Here is a 17,245-nt window from a genome sequence, read left to right as displayed (position 1 = left end):
TTTGTTAAGCCAGATGTTTCTTTGTTTGGAAACTTTATTTCAGGAGCCCGGAGAGATTGTTCAGTGATTAACAACACTTCATTCTCTTCCAGAGCATCTGAGTTCAGCGCCAAACACCCACAAGAGGCCCACAGCTGTCCATAGCTACATTCCCTCTTCTGGCCTCTGTGAGGACCTACACACATATGGCACACACATATACACATACAGTTCAATAAAAATAGATCTTTTTTTAAAAAAAAGAATTTTGTGCCATGCTTAATATAGAAGATCTCTTGCATCTGGACATACTTTTCCACTATAAAATACTATAAAATACAAAAAAAATGAAATGAGAAAATCAGTGGTCTAAAAGTGGTCAATATACCCTTCTCAATTACTACCTTTCACACTGTTGTAGGCCGAAAAGTTTCAGCTTTTCTTAAAAGAGTGCTTGGCAATTAACTGTAATTTCTTTTAAGCTGTAAGAGTCCATGCTCTGACTTTTACTGATCTATATTGTATTGGAAATAGTTAATACAAGGTTTTAGACTACAACCAAGATGTATGCTTTAATCCAATGACTTTACGCTCTCTGAACACAAAGTGACAGTTATCTAGAAATCCCACTAAGTTTGTTCAACTGGTCAGTAGCAATCATTTTCATGGATACCAAGGAATGAGATCAATACTGCTACCTAGACAAAGCCATTGAAAGCTACCATGAAATTATGGAAATATTCTTGTTTTTAGAATTCAGACCTCTGCATGTATATTTGCAGGAAACCACAATGTGTGTCTTACAGTAATTTAAGTGGTTTAAACTCCTTTGGTTCTTGAAATTTTCATTTCTGAGTCAGCTATGCCAGCCATTTGATTCTTTCTGAAGAATAGCCAATAATACTTTATAAGCTTCTGTGGATTAGCAATACTGCTTTACCCAGTAAATAAAGCTACTGATATGGAAACAGAAAATAACATGCTCGAATGAGTCTGAAAAAAATATGAATGTGTTACAGTCATACAAATCACCGTTTCCCTTTATTCCTTCAAGGTACTCTGTAGGGTAGTAATGGCTACTCCTCGTTGGAAACCGAGAAGCTCTGTAAACTAGGTAGTCTGGCTTCTGTGGGAACGTGTCCACCTGATAGCATGTAATGTCTCGATAAGTTATGACATCTTGGAGTTTTGGGAAAACATAATTTACTCCACCTCCAGGTCAGCTTCCCCCATTGTGGGACTAAGTTAAATAATGACAGACATTTCAAAACCTCTCTCAGAAGAGCTCAAACACTTAAATATAAAATATATAACTTTCTGTTAAAAAACGGGTTAAAAAAAACCTCAAATCTGAGATTTTTTGAATGCTGGCCTGCATTCCTGGTCTGGAGTTTGTCTCATCATCTTTTGAAAAAGCATTTTCCTTTGCACCCACCCTCAGGAATGCATAACTTATTGACATATAATTGTTAAATAAAAATTGCATGTGGTAAGATACACTCAGTGATGTCTGCTATATTAAGATATATTTGTTATGAAATGGTTGCCATAGTTACTTTAGTGGGAAAACATGGTCCAGCCATTCTGAAATGCAGTTTCTTCACGTCCTAGTTACTCCTCTTCTATTGTCTTGACAAAACATCATGACGAAAGTCACTTATAAAAGAATTTAATTGGAGGTTTAAAGTTTCGGAGGATGCGTCCATGACCATGATGCTGGGCAGCGTGGTAGCAGGCAGACATGGCACGGAAGCAGTAGCTGAGAACTTTACCTCTTGAGAAAACAACAAGGCAGACAGGAAGCTAAATGGGAACGGCATGTGCTTTGGAAACATCAAAGTCTACCCCCAGCGACACACCCCCGCCAACAAGGCCAAGTCTCCTAATTCGTCCCAAATAGTTCCACCAACTGCAGACCAAGAATTCAAATATAAGAACCTACTGGGGCCAATTATCACTCAAGTCACCACCAGCCATGTCTTTTAAAGGTAAGCATACACTTACCGCGTGGACCCGTAAACACGGTTTTGGCCATGTAGCACATGGAAATGGAAACCTGGCCTTTCACACCAAAAAACTAGCACATAGTCATTCAGAGACTTGCTTCATTACTATAGACCAAAGACATGGAACAACCCAGATGTCCTTTTATGTATGAGCAGTTAAAACATTATACATCCATCCTGTTGAATACTAGTCTGCAATTAAAATTTTTTTTTTTTAAAAAAATGGATCCAGCTTGAATGGTTCTCCAGGAGCTTATGCAGAGAATAATCAGGCCAGAGAGATGGCTTGACCATTAAAAGCTAGGCAGACAAGCCAACACAGAGCTGACACATGAGAAATATAATTTTGATATTAAAAGTGCACATATAGAGAGAGGGAATCACAGTCTTTAACATGTGACTTCTAAGGTCATTCTGAACGTTGCAAATTCCCAGAAAGTAAAGAAAAAGCCACGTTGGCTTCAAAATGATACATAATTACCACTCATCATTCATAATCTACTTCAAGGGCCTTACCTTTATCATTTTGCAGCAAAGAAAGCTAACGAATATGCTTTCTAACCGAGAGGCCTGGGCTCAACTAAGCTTCTACGTCTCCTCCAAATAGATGAAAGATAGGAATGGTTTTGAGGGCTGTTCAAATCCTATTTACTCCTAAACACTACACCTCGACCTTAGCTGCTGGGACCTGAGGAATACTGACTCTGCAAGCAAACACTACAGGCACCCATGTTCCACACATAAGAAAACAGAATATGTGGGGAAAGACTTATCTACACAACTGCCGTGTGTCAGGGGACACTGGGGAGAGGAGCATGGTCTTTTGCTCATTCTTTAGTCCCTTTCTGGTCATTACATCACTCCAATACATTGGGCAATGAATTTTGTCCTTTGTTTTGACTGAATCTTTGAAAACAATACTCAACACATTTCTTCTCAAGATAATTTATCCACCCCCCACTCCCTTTTGGAGAATGCTAGAAAATCTCTGTTGGACATAATCAGTGCTTGATCATACAGTGTATATACCCAATCGTTTTAATGAATGAGGCATGTAACTTTTAGCACACACTGAACCGTTAGGTCCTTGTGAGCAGCTTCTGCCACCACAGGTGTTCAATGGGCAGAAGAATAATTGAATAATTCAGTTGAACACTGCAAATCCAGAAATCATTAAAGTAAGCAAAGGATATAATTTTATCTATAGAGAAAATAGAGAATTTGAAACAGATGTCAGAAGGGAGAGAAGGATCAATGGCTAAGAGCACTTATGGCCGGCCCTTGCACATGACTTAATTCAGTTTCCATCAGCCACTTCAAGTGGCCACAACCACCAGTAACTCTGGCTCTAAGGAATATGACACCAACTCTTTTTCCTCCATGGATACCTGAGCATACACATAGTATGCACATTTACACAGAGAGAAACATGCATATATGTAAATTAAAAATATGGAAAGAAAGGTTAGACAAAGAAACATTTATCTATATAATTTCGCACTGAAGTTCCACCACTTTAAAAAGTCCACGTCCAAACTTTGAGTTTGCACTATTTGTATTGTCCTCTTTTTTTCTCATATGAAGTGTGTTTTAAGGAGTGTTTACACAGTATAAATCAAACTTCTTGGGACAGGCTGTCTTCTTACAGCGCTTATGATTTCTCTCCAGTTGTTTGTTCAAATGTTCCCACCTCCACAGTCAGCTTCATAGAGGAGGTGAGGGGAAGTAAACAGAACCTTCTCGTTCTACTGTGATAAACACCAAACCCAGAAGACTTAGGAACCCTGTAGGACTCGAGCAGCCAAAGTTATTCTTTACCTCAAAATCAGACACCCAAGCACAAAACCTAGTGGTTTCTGTATAGTTTGATGTCTACTAGGAGCACTCCACCTTCTCTGCTAGGATGTCATCCTAGATTTTACTAGTTCTTAAATATTGGAGCACTCTGCCTTGGTTTAGAATTCATATAGTTAGTGTCATTGTGTGAAGGAGTGAGAAACCATGGGGGATATGTTTACAATGCCGCACTGTTTCACTACATTGTGTGTAAATGTGGGGGCGTGTATACACATGTGTTTACAGGTGTGTGTGTGTGTGTGTGTGTGTGTGTGTGTGCATGGGTGTGTGGTGTGCATACATGTATGAATACAGAGGGCAAAGGCTAATGTCCAGTGTCCTCCTTAATTGCTTTGTACCTTACTTTTTAGCAACAGTCTCTTGTTGAACCTTGGGGCCACTGATTCAATTAGACTGTTCATAACCCTAGGGGATTCCCCTGTATCTACCCTCCCAGTCTTTGAATTACAGGCAAAAATTTATCTTTATGTTTGTTTGTTTGTTTGTTTGTTTGCTTGTTTGTTTTTGAGACAAGGTTTCTCTGTGTATCTTCAGCTGTCCTGGAAATCACTCTGTAGACCAGACTGTCCTTGAACTCACAGAGATCTGTCTATCTCTGCCTCCCAAGTGTTGGGATTAAAGGTGTGTGCTACCACACCCAACTACTCTCTTGTTTTTTCAAGGTCTTTATCCTTTTTCCCTCTCCCAAGCCTATATATATATATATATATATATATATATATATATATATATATATATATGTGTATGTATGTATACATATACACACACACACACACACTGTAAACTATTTAGAGGTTTTTGTCTAAATCTATCTTTACAGTATATCTCCCTTTTTCTGACCACATGATTCTTTAATTTTCTAAGCAATATGGTTAGGATTAAAGCTGTGGCTTTGGCAGCTAGATCCACCCCATTCCTTAGCTTTCTGAGGGTCTAGATTCATGGTAGAGATACTGGCAGGAGCCATGTTTACTGCCACAACTCTATGGAGTTTTAAGGTCTCTGCCACCACCAAGAAGCATGCTGTTGGCTATTCATAAATATAATTTAAGTGTTTTCTGGTTGGGCTTCTTAAAAGAAATGCAAGGTTTTTGCAGCTAAAACTGAGTCAGGAAGCCTCTCTTAAATGAGACACACTTGCCTCTAGCAATCAGTGTCTGCCTGAGAAAATGCTGCTACCAAGAAGCCATGCTTAACTCTGTTTCTTTTGTGTCTAGAATTACTTCCCAAGCTCTCTCAGGTTTTATCTGGATGTAGTTGTCCATGTTGGCACCACTTGTTGACTGAGTTTTTTTCCCTGATTGGTCCCACAGTCATTCAGTCCCAAGAAACACACAGATGCCTGCATTAATTATAAATCGCTTGGCCTATTAGCTCAAGCTTTCTTGTTAACTAACTCTTACATTAACCCATAATTCTTGTCTGTGTTAACCACGTGGCTTGGTACCATTTATCAGAGAGGCATTCTCATCTTGATTGATTTCTCTGCATCTCAGTGACAACTGCAGACTGAGCCTTTACTCTTCCCAGAATTCTCCTGTTCAGGTCACACCACCTACACTTCCTGCCTGGCTACTGGCCAATCAGCATTTTATTAAACCATACAACTGACAAATCTTTACAGGGTACAAGATCATTGTCCCACAATACTATAGTCATGGAAACATACAATGCCTACCATAGATTCTGAAGAAAGTTCCAGGTGCTTTTAAACCATTCCTTCCCATTACCGTCCTATGCCCAACCAGATCCTGACAGCTATATTCCCAACTACATCACAAAGATGCTCTCTTTCCACTGTTATACCCCAAAGAATTTTGGTTAAATAATCAACAAATATACATTATTCACTTTATTCTGGCTCATAATTCAAATATGTTCCTAGTTTTAAGTCTTTCAATATCACAGTGATGAGGAATATCATTTCCTTCCAAAGTCTTCAGTTGTCTTATTGAGGAAGACAAACCAAGTTGCGTGTGTTACAACCATAGTTTCTCACAGGAATATTCTAGCAGGTACTACCTACTTTCTTACAAACTAAGCATCTTCCAATCTATGACCAAGTTGCAGGGCTGCTGATATTAAACTCTTCAAGACACATGCACAAGGTCCAAATTGAACTTTGCAGAAGAAGATCAACTTCCTTCTTATTATAGTTCTCTGTAGGTTTTGAGGCATATTACCTCTAGTAGAATGTCAAGGTGGTAGATATCAAAGTTGTTGATTTTCAGTAACTTTGGCTACAAAAGAATCAACCTTGGATAGAAGCTGTGGGAACAGGGCAAACTGAACTCATTCAGATGAAAATCGGTCTCAACAACAGATGGCATGAGTTGGAGAACTCAAGGCACCCATCTCAGTCTGGGGTCTCTTTTCATGGAGGCTAAAGTAAGAAGGGGCTGGTTACCCAGGGGTATACTTTGGGTATATTTTTATTTCATTTTTATATTTTTAAGTTTTTCATATATTTTGATCATGTTTTTTGTATCACCTGATCCTCCCTACCCAACATTATGTTTCCCCCCTCTCTCAAATAAACAAAAGCAAAAAACAAGAAACACATACACAAAATGTCAAAATAAATAATAAAAATACTGATAAGACAAAAAATGGCCAAAAAGCCAAATGAAACAAAAACATGATTGAGGGTTTTGTGTGTGTGTGTTGATCAACTGCTCCAGGACACAGGGCCTGCCCTAAGGCATGGTTAGTATAACTAGGGAGACTCAACTGAAGAAAATAAAGCTCCCTTTGTCAGAAGATATTAATGCAGATAATCTCTTTTCTAGGGCTATGAGTCTATGGCTTCTTTCCCCTCTCAGTTCTGGGACACCCTGTAGCTTGAACTTGTGAAGGTGTTGTGCAAGTCTGTGAGTTCATATGTGCATCAGTCCTGTGGTATCCAGAAGACACTGAAAAGCTTGCTATTCTTTTGAACTCTCACAATAACTTTTGTATGGCCAGCACCTGCCACGTTAGTGGGCAGCTCTAAAATACTGAGGCCTGTTCTTCAACCGTGTTGAACCTTATTGTTATTTCTCATAAACTCACCTCACTACTTGCTTGAATTCCACATTGCTCTTATCTCATCCACATTGTCCTTTGCACTTCAGGTAAGACTAAACTGATAAGTAGTCACCTCACACAACTTTCTCTATAGGAACCCTATGACAGGGTCACCAGCTCTCATCCTAACTGTATTCTACATTTCCAAGGAAACATTCAGAAAAGTCTATTGCCTTTACAGCACAGAGGAAACAGGACTCATTAGATATGCTCTCTGACCCTCAGTTTTAGTCCTGTGATCACCAATTTCCAGCCAACTATTATACTGACAGTTTGTAACCATAAGAAGATTAGATTTTGTATCTGAAGCTCATGAAGTGGGAGAGGAAAAAAAAGAGATAAGCTAAAAGGCTCATTCAGTGTGGTGGACTTAAGATTTACTTGGGATCCAAAAAAAAATGGGACTGATTACCTTCTCTTAGAATAATTTTATCTCTTAGAACCCAAAGGGTAGGAATTTGGCTCTCAACTGACACTATTTCCCCATAGGATTTCCCTATGTAGCCATAGTTGTCTTGAAATTTGTTCTGTAGACCAGACTTGCTTCAAACTCAGAAATCTGTCTACCTCTGTCTCCTGAGTGCTGGGATTAAAAGCATGTGCCACCACACCCAGCCTCAAGTGATACTATCTTTCTATAATAAGGACAGAATTGAGGCATTATCATTTTAATTATTCAAATGTGATTATCTCTGGAACTTTGTTAGTCTTGTTTTAGAAAAATATATCGTATCTTTTATTCCAGTGACTACAATCTACTAGAAGGACATAATCCATACTATTGCTGTATAGCATGGCATTAAGACATTAAGACAGGCACTGAGGAAATTAGCTAATTTAAAATATATATATGTATATATTATATTTTATATACATGTTTTCATTGAAATGTATATATATATATATACATATATATGTTGACATATAATGTCAACTTAATAGATACCTTAGAATTTGCCAAAAATTAATTTTTCAAAGATGAAGTTCCAACCCAATATAAACTTTTATCTGGGTACAAATAAGCTATTTGTCGAAAAACAGCATGGGGATATCCTAAATATCCACAAACCCTGAAATCAAGAACAATAAATTTCAAGGGTATTTGGTTAAACAGCTATATTCAGTCAGAGTGTCAGCAGGATATGAATGATACCCTTAAATGATTTAACTGAAGGGAGCTACGGAAGTGTGAACAGTACTAACAGTCAATGAGACAGAGTAAAATACAGCGAAAGCCATACTGTGGCAAATCACTATGGCCTAAAAGAAGGCAAACCTGAGTATTGCTAAATGATGGCTCTTGTCTTCAGATGCTGGAGGATAAAGGGTAGCATATTTACTGAGCCTCCACATTTGGAAAGAGATTAACAAGCTTCCCTGCTTTTTGCTGGTTATAGACAAAGAGCGATGTCTCCTTTCACATTCCCTCCAAACCCAGCTGTAACAGTCTTGGCTCTAAGTGCTAGAAGGAGAGGAATCATACTGTGGCACAAGTAAAGTGAGTCAGGAGTCAGAGCTCACTTCAGTAGGTGAGAAAGGGAAAGTGGAAATTAAGTACCCACTCCAGAGTGGAAGCAGACTGAAACTAGCAGCAACATCAAGAGAGAGACTGGGCTTAGGATCTGGACAAGTCAGTCTTGGGCCACCATTTCTCCTTTGTCTGCCAACCTCTGAAGCATTCTGGGGTGATCTCCTTTCTGAAACGGGAAGAAAAATTATTGGTATCCAATCTTTCCCACAATTCAGTCTGCTACAATTAGCTTCAAGAATGTGTATGGAGGTAGGACCCACACAGTTGGGTTAACTAACAGATTGAGTACCAGTGCCTTGCACATGCTCCTGGGTTGCAGTAGGGGAGCATGACACAAGACAGGCTGGAGCCTGCAACCCCCTGCTGTGTTCTGCTCAGAGTGCTGTCCTTCCTCTTCCTTAGTGTGACTATTTCATACCCAGCTGTAAAACTCTCTGTGCCCACAACCTTGCTGTTTCAACCACAATAGCCTGACTATAAGCTGTGCTGCTTTTTGTTTTGGAAATAGCTTTTATGAAATGAATTTTTGTCTCAGAATTAACATGCCGAGGACATAAACCCTGGCTTTCAGAATATGACAATATGTGAAGACAGGGTCTTTGAAAGTATAGTAAATCTGCATTTGCTACAGTGAACCCTAATGCAATATAATTGTAGAAAATTTGGTCACAGAATTTTATAATGATGTGAAAAACACAGTAAAAAATGGTCATCTCCAACTCAAAGAGAAAGATTTAGGCAAGACTTTCTTCTTCATCCCTCAGAATAAATCAGAAATTTTCACTTTAACCTTTATATGTAAACATTTTAGACACTTAGTTCGTATATTTATGATATAGATATGATACAATATAGAAAAATAGTTTAGATATTTTGGAAATGCACATACATAAAACATATTCATACAGAATGTAATAGAGATAAGAGTTGGTTTTGTTTCTTTAAAAGTAAATCATAGTTAAGATTAAATAATAAGCAATAATTACAACAATTTGATTTAAGGTACTAAAACAATAACAAACATTCTACATATTATGATACAGTATAATACATGAAGCTGTGTTCCGTGAGGCAATATCTCTGTGTTTTTAACTTATTCAGTTAGAAAAGTACTACTCTTTGTAACAAATTACATTGTTTGATAAAAATTCTGGCAATGACCCTAATTCTCACCAAAAACATAACAACAACATATGTTAACTGACTTGATCAGAAATTATTTCCCTTATAGAAATATACAGTTAATATATGTTTTGTTTGTAAATTATGCATCCTTTTTTGGTATAGGGAAGATAGTATGGAGTCAGGATCTTATGTAGACCTGGACTGACTCCAAATTTCATATGTTGTAGATGGACTTGACACCCTGGTCCTTATTCCTCTGCCTCCCAAGTTATGGGATCCAAGGTGTGCAGTCTGTACCTCCTCATAGACCTCAAGATATCATTTATTTCTTAAGATAATGCAATGCTACTCTTATTCCAAATTCTAAAATTTGCACCAAACTAAGCAATTCTGCTCATTTTCCCTAAAATAACTGTTCGTATTATAGAGACTCTAGAATATTTCAAAAATAGCTAGGAAAAGTGGATTTCTTCAAGCTTTCTTTGGCATTTGATCATAGCTCATCCCTCAACTCTTTGCTGTTTTATGAATCATAGCAATCATCTAAACATGTTGTTTTGAGAAGAAAAAAAAGACTTAGAAGAATCAGATAGATACAGATATATATAGCCTATAGTTTAAATGTCAAATGATTGGAAAGTTATTCCGATCTCCAAATACTGAGCATGTTCTATGTCGCTGCCTAGCTGTCATTAACCATAGAAACAGCCATCTGACTACAGTTGCACCTCTGAATCATCTATCACACAGAGACACAGATCGGATAGGAAAATATCGAGTTAAATACACTCATCAACCATGTGTTTAACTCCTCTCCCTTTCCAAATTCTAAAAAAATGAAACAATGTAGAAAAGCTTTTTAAAGTTTTTTTTTTTTTACACATAGTCCTGGAAAGTGGGAAAAGGTAACAGTAGATGGCTATTTTTTTAATTATTTTATGAGAGCATAGACTAAAAAGGTAATCATATTAGCATATAAAATAAAGAAATCAATATTCACAGAGCTCTAAATCTAGGAAGAAGAGGTTTAAGAGGCAAGTATCTCCAACCCTGTGTAGGTATTTTGTTTATTTATTTATTTTGGTTTTTTAGGACAGGGTTTCCCTGTGTTGGAACTAACTCTTGTAGACCAGGCTGGTCGTGTACATATTTTGATAGTAGCTGTGAGTCACGAAGTGGAATCAAGTGGCCTTCTAGAAAGTGTATGTAATTATTCTCCTCTCCACTTCTCTTGATGCACAAGCCCCCCCCCCCCACCTCAGTCCTTCTCCTGGAGAAGATGATGTTTACTTGAAGAAATTGAGCAGGAATATTACGTACAATGGGACACAAGTTTAAGGTATGTGACTCAAAGCAAGGGCACGTGTAAATCCGACCCTCAAACTTCTTGTTTCACAGTAAATCTTTTATTGCAGATTGCTGCAATTAGTTGACTCAATACTCTCTCCTGCTCACAAATGAAACTGGATTATTTTTCTCTTAAAAACTAAATAGTTCTGTAGAAATTTCTTCCAAATTTTGACATTTGGTGATCCTACTTAAAAGTGTGACTTACTCCCTGATCCTCCTAAAAGGTTATATACCACTAATAAATATCACACATGCATACACACACACAGTCTCTCTCTCTCTCTCTCTCTCTCTCTCTCTCTCTCTCTCTCTCTCTCTCTCTCTCTCTCTCTCTCTCTTTCTCTCTCACGCACGCACGCACGCACGCACACACACCACACACACACACAAATAAACGCACACCACAGCTCAAGGACTTGGAGAAGGAAGAAAAAAGAAAAGAGGTCAGGGGAGACCATAGCAGGGCAGTGTCCTCTGGAAATGACAGAGCCACAACACTGGCTAGCAAGGAAGGAGACAGAGCTCAGAAACCCCAACTGCTGTGGGAACTCTTCCAACCAATAGCCTTTAAGATACCAGACCACTTTGGGCGTGGTCTCGTGTACTATAAAGCATGTGAGGGCCTCTTGGCTGCTGGATTTGGTTCCAGTTCCCAGCACATGCAGAGGACTGCAGATCACTATTCTTTCTATGAGTTTATCCCCAGACAAACAAACCTTTGCTATACTAAATTCCTGGCTATTGTGAAACTCTTTCGTATGTCAATAAAATGGCACCTACCATTTGGGATTGGATCCACATAAGACCTAAAAAGAAGCTTTTTAAAAAGAAAGGAAGGAAGATTAGAACCTGTTGATTCCTTCCAGGTTAATGTGGTTTGATGGAACAAGACCCCTCTAGAGGTGTCTGTGAACCCTAAAAATACTTCACCCAATACACAGCAGACATAATTGTTCCTGGCAGCACTGATCTATTCCTGAGAGAATGTTGGGCACCAAAAACACTCCACTTGGAGCTTATTTTCTTCTTGCCTCAACCACTGGTCCAGCCTGGACAAGCAGGATACATGCTAAAAGACCACCAAGTCTTGCCAAGACAGGATAAGATGGTTTTTCAAATATTCCTGCCTTTGGAAAGGGTTTGTCAGGTACTCTAGGCCTTAGCCAAAGTTGGTTAAACCAACATTGCAAATGAGACTTTGGGTAATTACCCAGGTAGTCAGTTGTCTCTGTCATTTCTTTTGCCTTTTGGAAGTTGCTTGACTGTTAGTATTATTAATATTAATAATTATTATTAATTATGTTAATTAATAATATTATTTCCCTTTTCAGGTCTTTGGTGGGGTTGAAGACTAGCTAGTCGTAGTTACTTTCCTCTCATGACTTAGCCAAACCATTTTTAATATAAGATTTACTCTCCTAGGATAAGATAACTATTGAAATATTTAATACATGTTTTTTTGCTTGATGTTGTTTATTCTGGTTGTAATTCTAATTTTTATATATGTTTTGCCTCTTCTTTTTCCTGGACAATACTTGATATTTTTTCTTATTGTACATAGTTTTGTATTAGGCTTAGAACTCTTATTTAGACAAAAGGGGGAGGGTCTGTGGGAGCTCCTTCTATCAATAGCCTTTAAGATTCCAGTCCACTTTGAGCATGTACATGCAGACAATAAAGCATGCAAGGGCCTCATGGCTGCTGGATTTGATTCCAGTTCCCAGCACATGCAGAGGATTGCAGATCACTGCTCTTTCTGTGAATTTATTCCCAGATAAATAAATCTTTGTTATACTCCATTCCGGACTATTGTGTAACTCATTTCTATGACAACACCCAACCCAAACAAAGCTATTGGCAATTGATGGCTTCTAGGAGAAGGAAGAGTCAGTTTTCTTTAATGTGTCGACCATGTTCCATGGGATGGCATCACCTCATGAGTGTATGAGCAGCACAAATCAGACTTGGTGTGTTATTTTTAAAGAAGGAGGACACAGAAAACATAGTTAGAAAGGGTGAAGAGGTTTGGGATGGGTTGTAGAGGGAAGATCTTGGGGAGGGATGGAGATAAATATAATCAAAATACATCTTATGAAACTCTCAAAGAATCAAATAAAGTATCATATTTAAAATAATTATTAGAAATAATAAATTATCAATAAATATAAATAAATAGATGTACTTACAGTCTCTAATCTGAACTTTAGTACTTCCAAATAAATATGAATAAGTACCCAATATCACTGTGTAATTTTTTAAATGATTCCATGTGAGGCTATTACTAAAATGACAGAATTGTCCTGTGTCATGGTCAGAGAGTCTCCCCCTCTCCTGTAGTTCTGCTGTTTCTATATTGTTGGGAGGATCCTTGTGAATTTTAAAAGTTTCAGTTTTTCACATTTTGTAAGTTTTGTTTGCTTTCTGAATCTCAATTAGGTTAGCATTTAAAGAGCATGCAGACATGAATTCAAGTGTGTCCTCTGTATAAATTTATTTTTTTAATTTTTTTCTTAAGCATTAATTTGAGTCCATATACACAAAATCTCAGCACTAGTCAAACTTTAACAAATATTTGCTGGTACTCCTTGAAAGGTTGTCTACATTTGCCAACTCCAGTTTCCAGTTTCTTTCCATTTATGCTGAGATCTACTGCCACTGGCTCTTCCCTGATGGTCCCATGTCCTGATCAAAACCTCCAGTGGCCATCCAGTCACACAAACTAAAGTTAAACCAATACTCGGTGCTCATATTAATCATATTTTAATGTAATGTTGTCCACCCTTACATCAAGAATATATGTAGTGACTTTTACTTTACTGTCCTAAAAGTTTATAAATTCTCTATTTATTTTATTCTATTTATTTTAAGTCCCAGTTGGTAATTTTTCCCAAATGCTCTGATATCTGTCAAATTTCCTGCAATCGTTCTTCTAATTGCTCAAACATTGTGGATGCAGTCAGTCAGTTCTATTCCTCAGGACATCTCTCTCACCGCCCTCCAAACTCCTGCTCCAATCTGGGCTACTTGATTTCTGGGCTTGGTCACAACTATATTCTTTTCAATGTTTCCATCTGTTAGACTTGTGGCTTTGGGCCCTATGTCTTCTCTGACTTCCACTCTGCTTTATTGAAGCAGGTACTCCAGAGCTTCCCCCACACGCTGAAGAAAGCACGCTTCCCCATTGCTGTCTGTTCAGCATATAGAACTGTGCTTACCACCATAGAAGCTCATTAAATATTTTATTATTCTAAATGAACAAATACTATGTATAATCAGGAGGTATAGTTTCATACTTAGACATGAATATACTTTATGGAATGATTTAAATCAAACTGGTTAGCAGATCACCTCTCCTACTTATAATTTTTCATAAGTGACACGTTTAAGGTCTATTCTTTTAGGAGTTTTAGTGAATAATATACATTATGACTAAATTTGTTAATCTTGCAATATAATAGATCACAATTTTTTTCCTTTTTTTGAGTGTTTTGTATCCTTTGTCCATTCTATCTTTTTTCCCTATCATACATTCCTCCATCCCTCCCTCTCTGGTGATCACATTGTACTCTGCTTCTGTGAGTTTAACTATTTCAGATTTTATATATATATGTGAGACCAAGCATATTTTTTCTTATAGCTAATTTCATTTTACATAACATTTTCAAATGGCTTGGCTAATTTGATTCTTCAAAATCATGACAAGAAATCTGAAAAATATGGTAGAAGCATGTTTGTAGATATATTCTTAAACCAGTGCATAATTCTCCTTAACAATTATCTGATAGCGTGAATAAGTCTTGAAGTGAAGTTAGAAGATTGAGGTTTAAGTCCTGGCTTGACCATCAGCCTCCAGTGTAATCTTTTCTCCTGTCTGAATTTTTCATTGCTGTCTGCTAAGTTTGGATCTTGAATGTCTCCTAGACACTTTGTCTGCCACCTCTGGTAGCAGAAAGTGTAAGAGGTTTGACCTAGGAAAGAGAAAGTGCAAAATTGAAGGTATGACCTCCAAGAAGATACTGAGTCACTCAGTCCTCTCCTTCACTCTGCTCTCCTTCACTCCACGCATGTGTAGGCTTCCTCAGTCATGTGTCCCCAAGGCAATGCACAATGCTACCACAGGCCCAAAGCAGTAGTGGTGACAGCATCTGAGACCAAAGGATGAAATCCATGTTTTCCCCCTCACTGTGAGGACAGGAACTATGTTCCATTCGCTGCAATATTTCTGCTCTCCTTTATAGGATATCAGCATCGATGAAACTCAAAGTCATCCATGGAAATCGACTGAATCCTCTCAACGATGCAGTAATTATTGTTGCTTTTGACTTTCTCAGGCTGGTTGACTCCAGACTGCCCAAGTTTTTAACTCCAGGTTCCAGGCTGGGAGTGGTATCTGTGCTATTACAGAAATTACATAATTACAGAAATGTAGTTTTTTTCCTCTTTGAGATGAGCACTGATCTCTAAAATGTAGACCTGTGCAGCCTAGGGTTATGGACACCCAACGTTCGGAGAAGGTACACCGATCAAATAATTCACTAAACTACCACCAAGGGAATTTATCTTGGGAAAATTTTAGTCAATAGCAAAATATGTAAAAACAAAACAAAAATTGCTAGTTCTTTAGTGGCTTGCTTTTTAAAAACTCTATTCATAGTTTATTGCCATATTGACAGCAACCACAAATAGCTACAGATGTTCCTATGTTCTTCTCTTTCCCACTTAATTTTGAAGACAGTTCTTTGTTCTAACCCATTTCCAACATCCCCATCCTGCTGCTTCTTCCTCTGTCCAAATAGAGACATATGTCTTTTTCAACTCTCAAAAAGTTAACATTTTTTCCAGTTTTTCTTTTAAAATTTTTTCTTTCATTTTCTTTTGAGATTGTAATATGATTACATCATTCTTACGATCCTTTTCCTCCCTCTATGCCCTCTCAGGCACCCCTTCCTGCTCTTTTTCATATACATACAAGCAGCTTACTTTGTAACAGAGGCCTTGTTCTGAGTTCAATTTGAACTCAGGTAAGCAAAAGGTAATTTTCTCTCATTTAGGAAAAACAAAACAAATACATTCATTTATTTGGAGTTCTTTAGATGCATACTTTGGTGGTGGGAGAAAGATAAGTGCCTCTGCAAAAATCAATAATTAACTGGGTGATGCCCTGCTGTCTCTAAACTGACATGTTTAACTTTTCTTGACAGATTCCAGGAGCATGGCTGGACCTGTGTGCATTCATCCATTATTTTCATTAGTACCATTGCAAAGCTCCTCTGGTATAAACCCCTGTGGTTTACATCCACACAAGCTCCAAGCATCTTAGATGAGCTGCTTTGCTACTGAGTTGAGAATTGTCTTTTAGCTCTGGTGAGGAAGGCTTGGGGAAATATGTAAATTTGTGCTCCGGGGATTTCTGTGTGTGTGCAGAGTCTTTAAGGGAAGGCATGCAGCTGTAAACTGAAGCTGCTAAGGACTGGCTCTATGAATATTTCATGTTTCTTCCTGGACATTGCCTTTGTAACCTGTATCTAAACTGAGAGAAAAAAGAGTGCCAAGAGGCCAGTTGTCATAGGAACAGATGTAGCAATGGAAAGGAAACAAACTGTTGGGTTAGGTTACTGTGCTGGGTTAGGTGAATTCACAGCAGCAGTGTTAAAAACAATGCATCTAATTGCATTTTCCAAACTCATCCTGAAAAAAACTTTACACAGGTAGTACTAATAAAACTCTTGAATGGGCTATACGTTCTTTGAAAAAATATTGAATCAGAAAGGTAATTACATTTTTAACTTGGGTTATTAAAATTCAAATGTGAGAAGGAAAAAAAAATCAGCCAAAAATGTAAAGACTAGATGAGAAAATTAATGCAATACTAAATGTTTCTTCATAAAGAATAAGTCTGTAATATATATTACTGTAAAACATTCTAGATAACCTAAAGAATAAAATAATATAATCAATAACCTCAATATTATTAGATGAATTCCTAGTAAGAAACTAAATATAGAAGGGAATTTGAAACTTACATGTAACTTCTCATAGAAAGCATAAGAAAGCGAGACTCATCTGCCGTGTTGTTTCAACAACGACGAAGAAGAAGCTATTTTAGGAAGATCAATCTCCTTACGTAAATGTTAAACTTCAGCTAATTAAGTATTCCTTTCTTCTCTCTCTTTCCATACTCCATTTTAATAAAGCTCTGCATCCTGTCAATTCTCCTTCTTTCTGCATGACTTCCCTGATGATACATGTATGCAATGCTGGCAATATTTTAAACAAATTCAGTGTAATTATCTCCTTAAGCACTTAACAATTTCTTGAATGTGTAGGTGTG

The sequence above is a fragment of the Arvicola amphibius genome, chromosome 14 (assembly GCF_903992535.2).
Source record: "Arvicola amphibius chromosome 14, mArvAmp1.2, whole genome shotgun sequence".
Taxonomy (NCBI): domain Eukaryota; kingdom Metazoa; phylum Chordata; class Mammalia; order Rodentia; family Cricetidae; genus Arvicola; species Arvicola amphibius.
Note: the sequence above shows the minus strand (reverse complement) of the source record.